At 32.6% G+C, this 6531-nt stretch overlaps 1 long non-coding RNA gene across 1 annotated transcript; it reads left to right on the top strand.

Moving 5' to 3' along the window:
- The first annotated feature begins 1867 nt into the window (after positions 1-1867).
- Positions 1868-6319, top strand: LOC148627519 (uncharacterized). Its single transcript, XR_015920926.1, has 2 exons — positions 1868-2426; positions 5249-6319. It is a non-coding gene; the product is annotated as an uncharacterized LOC148627519 (long non-coding RNA).
- Positions 6320-6531: the final 212 nt, after the last annotated feature.

Below are 6531 nucleotides of genomic sequence, written 5' to 3'. Positions count from 1 at the left end.
GCAAGGAAACTTCAGTGTCAGTCCATATCAGAGCCTCTCTGACTGTTAGATTCATTTTGGTGCTAACGCATCATTGTGAAAAAAAACTATGTTACGAGAGGGGTGTTTTATGTGAGCACACCTTTTTTGACAGCCACACATAACCTCTTTCTTATTACATAAATATCACTCCAGAGATCTGGTTGAAAATCATAAATCCGTTCTATCCTCTTTGGTCTGTGTACAAAATAATAGGATTGTAATCTTCTGTCCATGTACTGGATTCGAGAACTGTACAAGAATCCATAAAACAAATGTTTCATAATTGGATGCACTACATGTACCAAGCCACTTTCATACTTACAGCTGTCAAAGAGGGTCTTCAGTCTTACCACGATACTTGTTACTCCCTTAGTGATATCAATTCTATGTGGATCCTGAAAAATTCGAAAGACCTTCTGAAAACCCTCAGGGATATGATATTAGAATCAGAACCTTTGATTTTGCAGTTCTTTACTACAGTAACTATTCCCCATACTCATTTGAAATCCTAACTCAAATTCATTATTGATATATGTTGTTACTGTGAAAAAAAAATGGAACACCTAGACAAAAATACGTAGTACTTGGTAGAGATTCTCTATCTTTTCGAAACAAATCCAAATCATCTTTTAAAGTTACCGAAGATGTCAAACTGCTGGAATTTTTTATCGACATCTTGGTCCAGTGTGGTAGCTTAGAGAGACGAACAAATTTCAGTCAAACTATTAGAGTGAGTAGTATGGTAAGTACAAATTTTAGTATCATATTTGGAGCGATGCTTCCAGCTCCATTATAATCAAAGTATATATATTTATTTCGGACAGCTTATTGTTATGTAACAATTTAGGGACGGGCATACTAATTTATCACTCAATACATTAGACATTATTTTATTTACATGTACCAATCATCCATAGGCCCTTATCAGGCAAGATACATAGAAAAAAATCATAGGGGATGTGCATGGATGACTCTTAATACCATTAAGCTACTCTCGTCACGTGAAGGATATACAAATGTATGACATTGATAAAACATATCTTCACTAAAACTTAATTACTAGAAGTGACCAAAAATAACAGAAAAATGAATGCATACGTCCTTCAAAATTGTTTCATGACATTTGATAGACCGCAATTGTTTTATATCGCTATGCGGTCATTGTACTGTACAGTTATAATTGTATAAATATCCATGGTACATAAATATTGATTTGAATGTAAGTAACGCTTCTGTTATTTACATATTAACTTTAGTACAGAGAATAAATAGTAAACATGACTTAAGGATTCATTATTTGATAGCCTTGCATGAGTGATTATAAATAAGTATTTAATTTAGCGTATGTTTTATTCCAAATAATTAGTTTGACTTTCTGTTTGACTTCACGTCTTTGTATCCTATAAGAATTTGGGATTCAATCGTAATGACGAAAATTATTTCAGCGCATTTGATTCTTCTTATCTTAAGTCAATATACCTTTAAGTGTAAGTATTTGTAATAATCAAGCAAAACGGGAACATTTTTTCAATAGAATGTTATAAAAATGAGGTTTTCAATTGAGTTATCTGACCTTGAAATGTTTTTTTGCAGTGCATATCAGTGAAATTATAACTCAATTTACCAAAATGTTATGGAAAATCTTATCTGTTTTCATTGATTACGATGGTGCAATTAATCAAATTAAATATTCAAATGGTGATTTTGTTTTCATGCTATGTTTCACCTAGCTACTACCCGATTCTTACAGAGACTGGCACTTAAATATCAACAAAGGAACTATAACCCGTTAATTTTTTAATACTTCTTCGTATTATCAAGGAAACATCATTGATGATGTGTAACAGTAACAATGACCTATATACCTACAACTCTGGACATGCGTACTAACCGTTGACCAACAATTATGCCAAAACGATTGATTTCACTAAGCCATGTATTCCACATGAAGAATACGTTGAAGTTTGTTTGTTTGTTGTTGTTTTTTTTTGTTTGTTATGCGTCATCTTTTACTTATTATTGATAAGGAATCGACCAAGGATGACTTCAATTGCAAAAATGAAAGCCTGAAATGAGCAATTTTTTTTGATATACCGATATTTGTAAATATATGTTTTTTTCTAAACTTTCCACACCCTGCACATTAATTACTCCTTTTTTATGTTATGTTTTAGCGAAACATATCCCTACAATGTGTATAGGGCTCAAATTATATGAATTATCTCAAGGCATGCATTTTTAACGTCAAAATATGGCGTGTCCTAAACGTATCACCGCACATTACCACTCGAAACTACTAGTAATATTCACATGTCAAAAAAGTCAAACAAAAAGTTGAAACTGAATACAAAAGTATGCTGCACTCCATAACAAGCTGCATCGTGGAGATGCCACAGACTGGAAAGGTATGTAAACATTATTCATTTTTTAAATAAGTCGTGCAACAGAAATGCATAAATAAAAACAAAATACATTTGAAAAAAAAAACAAACAAACAAACAAACACAAGCTTTCACTTCCGCAATTCCCGACAACGATTTAAAGTCATTCATGTTTATGACCCTTACGTCTATACATGACGCTTTGTTCCACTAAATGTAATATGGATAGAAATGATGCTACTTATACTCGAGTTGTTTAAATTGTTGCTGCATGTTCTGGGTGATGTTCCAATCAACGGTGACATGTGAGACTTTCTGAAACACGCGTACCCGCTTTTTGGGACTGCATTAAAGGTTTAAACAATGATATACGAATATTATTTACGTCATTTCTGACAACGATTTTTCAAAGCCTTCGCCGACGGTCCTTCCCTTAACTTGTATATGAACTTTGGTTAAATAAAACAAAACGATTTACATTGTTTTATACCTTTCTTTTGCAGTTTTCATAAATGTCGCTTTGACTAAAATAAGTAATGTTCTTTCCGCATCACAATGTAGTTTTGTTTTCGATTGATGAATTAGTACTTCAGTTTGTAAAATTGGTTTATGTCATCAAGGACTCATTTAACTCATTGTCAGAATTCTTAAGCTTCGAAAATTCATTGATTGAAACATCCTTGCTTGTTCTGTTTTAAAGACGAATATGTTAGTTCAAATAGCAAAAATCAACGTACATTATATCATTAAGTGAATGGATAGAAAACATTTTGTACTAAGGTCAAATATTTTGTATACTTGCAATGGTAAAACAAAGATTTATCTGAATTTTCATCTTTTTGTTTCGTGATGTTCGGTTAAACATTGCTTATATGTATCCATGTATTTGTTGTTTTTGTGAATTTTTTAAACATCGCTTACACGTATGGTATTTCCTGTTTTTTTGTTTGTTTGTTTGTTTGTGTTTTTTTATTTTTGGTGTTTAGTAAACATTGTTTACATATATATTATTTGGTTGCGAAATAAATACATATACTAGTACTTAAAAAATTATATCAATGAAAGTTATCATAAGCTAGGTTAGATGTTTAGTTAAGCATTACATTGTACTTACATACTAAAACTCAGTTGTGTATACATTTTTTTGTAATGAAACAGGCAGTAGTCTTAATAATGTAACGTATATTGATTCTCGGCTATGTTACATGTATTTTTTTCTGTTTGTATCATGTTTTTAACAGCTTAATAAGGTCGTACTACTTCAGTGTATTGCTGTTCAATACAGAAGAAATAAGTAATTTCTGGAAGAAGTGCAGGAAGTTCATATGTTTTCCTGGCCTATGAGGACCATAGCAAAGTTAATAACTCGATAGAAATTAATTTTTTTATAGTTCCACCATTATATATATGTATATAACGTCTCAGAATGTGACGACTCTATTCGCTACACTGCCCCATCGGATCAAATTGATACAGGGAAGATAACGTAAATTTATAGAAGGGTCTGAAAAATTCCCAACGATGTTAGAACTGTCAAATTTGCGATGCAAATTTTTGGTCGTTCCCTCCGCGGGACTCGAACTCCTGTGACATCTATGGCACACGATGTATGGTAGTACGGGACAGTTCATCTAGGTGTTATTATGTAGGATAGAGGATCAAATTGCATAGATGTCACCGCGGTACGAGTTCGAGTCCCGCGGAGGGAACGACCAAAAATTTGCATCGCAAATTTGACAGTTCTAACATCGTTGGGAATTTTTCAGACCCTTCTATAAGTTTACGTTATCTTCCCTGTATCAATTTGATCCGATGGAGCAGTGTAGCGAATAGAGTCGCCACATTCTGAGACGTTGTATAATATTGATTTGTTGTGACATGCATCATTAATTTGATCCTCTATCCTACATAATAACACCTAGATGAACTGTCCCGTACTACCATACATCGTGTACTAAGTTACAGCCCTAGATTAATCCTACGAGAAGGAATGACCCGGCCATCGAAAGCTATATTTTAATATAGTCTAGCTGGCCGAGTGGTCTAGGGCGCTGGAATTAGCGCAGGCGGTGTTGCCATAGATGTCACAGCAGTACGAGTTCGAGTCCCGCGGAGGGAACGACCAAAAATTTGCATCGCAAATTTGACAGTTCTAACATCGTTGGGAATTTTTCAGACCCTTATATATATACTTTAAAAGTAACTGTTCTTCTTGTTGCTTATATCAGGATGGAAGTGGGTAATTACTGTCTGTTCTTTTTAAAATCCCATTCTTCATTAAGGTGTATCATATCTAAGACTACTCTACTGAAAAACTTGTAATTTGAATCTTTTTTCCTAATCTCTACGTGTTGCAAGCTCCAAAAGGTTTGTAAATTTATAAACGATGATCAAAGAACTCAGCGTCACATACATAACTGAAAAAAAATTGGTCCTCATTTTTATTACCGATATTAATAAAATGTGTTAAATGACTTGCTCATTCAAATCACAAAACGGCTTCTCCGTAAGATGTGACCTATTCAAATCCGATAACATTTTAAATTCAGAATCATAATAATCGGTCGTGATTTGGTTACCAAGACAATTTTTAGTTGTTGGTTATTTGACAAAAAACAATGATTGTGTCAAAATTTCTTCTGAAGGTTATCGTTTCTACCAAATAGTTGTTTATTTTCAATTTCGTGAAAATTTATATTTTTGTCAACACAGAAATTGAAAAATACAATAATATTTTGTCAGCAGTCAGCACTTAGCAACAAAAATGGCGGAATAACAATGGAATTTATAAAATTATTTTTGGTTGTACAAATCAATCGTAAGTAATGTTGTTTGTTTTTTTCTAGCTGAGAAACGCATGGAAAATTAAAAAAAGAAAGACAACTCTGCCTCGATAAATGAACGCTGAAGAAAATTATGATTCAATCAAAAATGGACTTGAGCTGATGTCACATTTTCATCCGAGTCACCAAGGAAATGTAGCCTCTCGACTGAGTTCGTTCGTCCACCACACTTAGGGGATTACCTGAAACTAAAAAAGTTTCACTATGCACAGTGCATCTATTAATATGGAGAAATTTGATTATTTTCCTTTAAAATTTAACCATGATTTAACTTGATTATTTTGCCGTCACATAAAATGTTGTGGATGGTATCCACTTTATGTTATACATGTATGTAACTCAAAAAGTGTGAAGCCAATATTATTCAAACTGTGCACAGTATTTTTATACGAATTGTAGATGTACGACTCTAGTTAACCTGTGATTGTGTTGTTGGATTATACGGTTGATAATCCTTCAATACTCTTCAGATATAGCCATATCATGCATGTGATACACGTGATATATAAAATCAGTTTAATATGGTGTGGGAAATTCATTATGGAAATTCTGCCTTACATGTATATAAAGAAGTGTTACCGTTCTGTTACACACCGTAGATTTTATTACTTTTGTTGTCCGGACCTTTCAGAAAGTAATAAACCTTCTTTAAGGTTATACGATGAGGCATTTCTTGCGTTTCACCATAGATATCTGTTCTTTTCTTACTGCATGACATTTACTTAGTAATCATTTTGAGCATACATGTATGAACAGGATCAACATTTGTTTAGATTATGGAAGAAAAATTATAATCAAGTCTAGGGGCCCATCTACTCTGGAATCGATACAATTCTGCAACATTGCGATTTATATATTTAAATAACACTATAAGAATAAAGTAGAAAAAGAATGACTTTCTGTGAAGAGTGGAGAATTGAAAAGTTTGGTTGACGATAGTATACATACAAATGTTTCATGTATCTATGTATATGTATTTTTGTTATCAAAGACTTTAAATTAACAACATTTTCCTTCAGTAGTACAAGTTATAAATTATTTCTTTATTTGAGATAATAAAATTCAGATTATTAACAGCTTTTAATAAGTAATCACGTATTATAATTTGAGTTCTGAGAAATAGTTTAAAGCAAAAATAGACAGAAGGGATCTTTCTTCCATGAAATCTGTGGCAAACTAAAAAAAATGTCTTAATGTTGTGAATCTCCCGCATTTATTTAACCACTGTCTTGTAGTTAACAAGTCACAATGTGACTTGTATTATTAATCATTGCCTTAGAATGGGA

The sequence above is a fragment of the Perna viridis genome, chromosome 1 (genome assembly GCF_037379345.1).
Source record: "Perna viridis isolate PV_CMFRI_1.1 ecotype Kerala chromosome 1, ASM3737934v1, whole genome shotgun sequence".
In the NCBI taxonomy this organism is placed as follows: Eukaryota; Metazoa; Mollusca; class Bivalvia; order Mytilida; family Mytilidae; genus Perna; species Perna viridis.
This window is presented reverse-complemented; position numbering and strand designations above follow the sequence as displayed.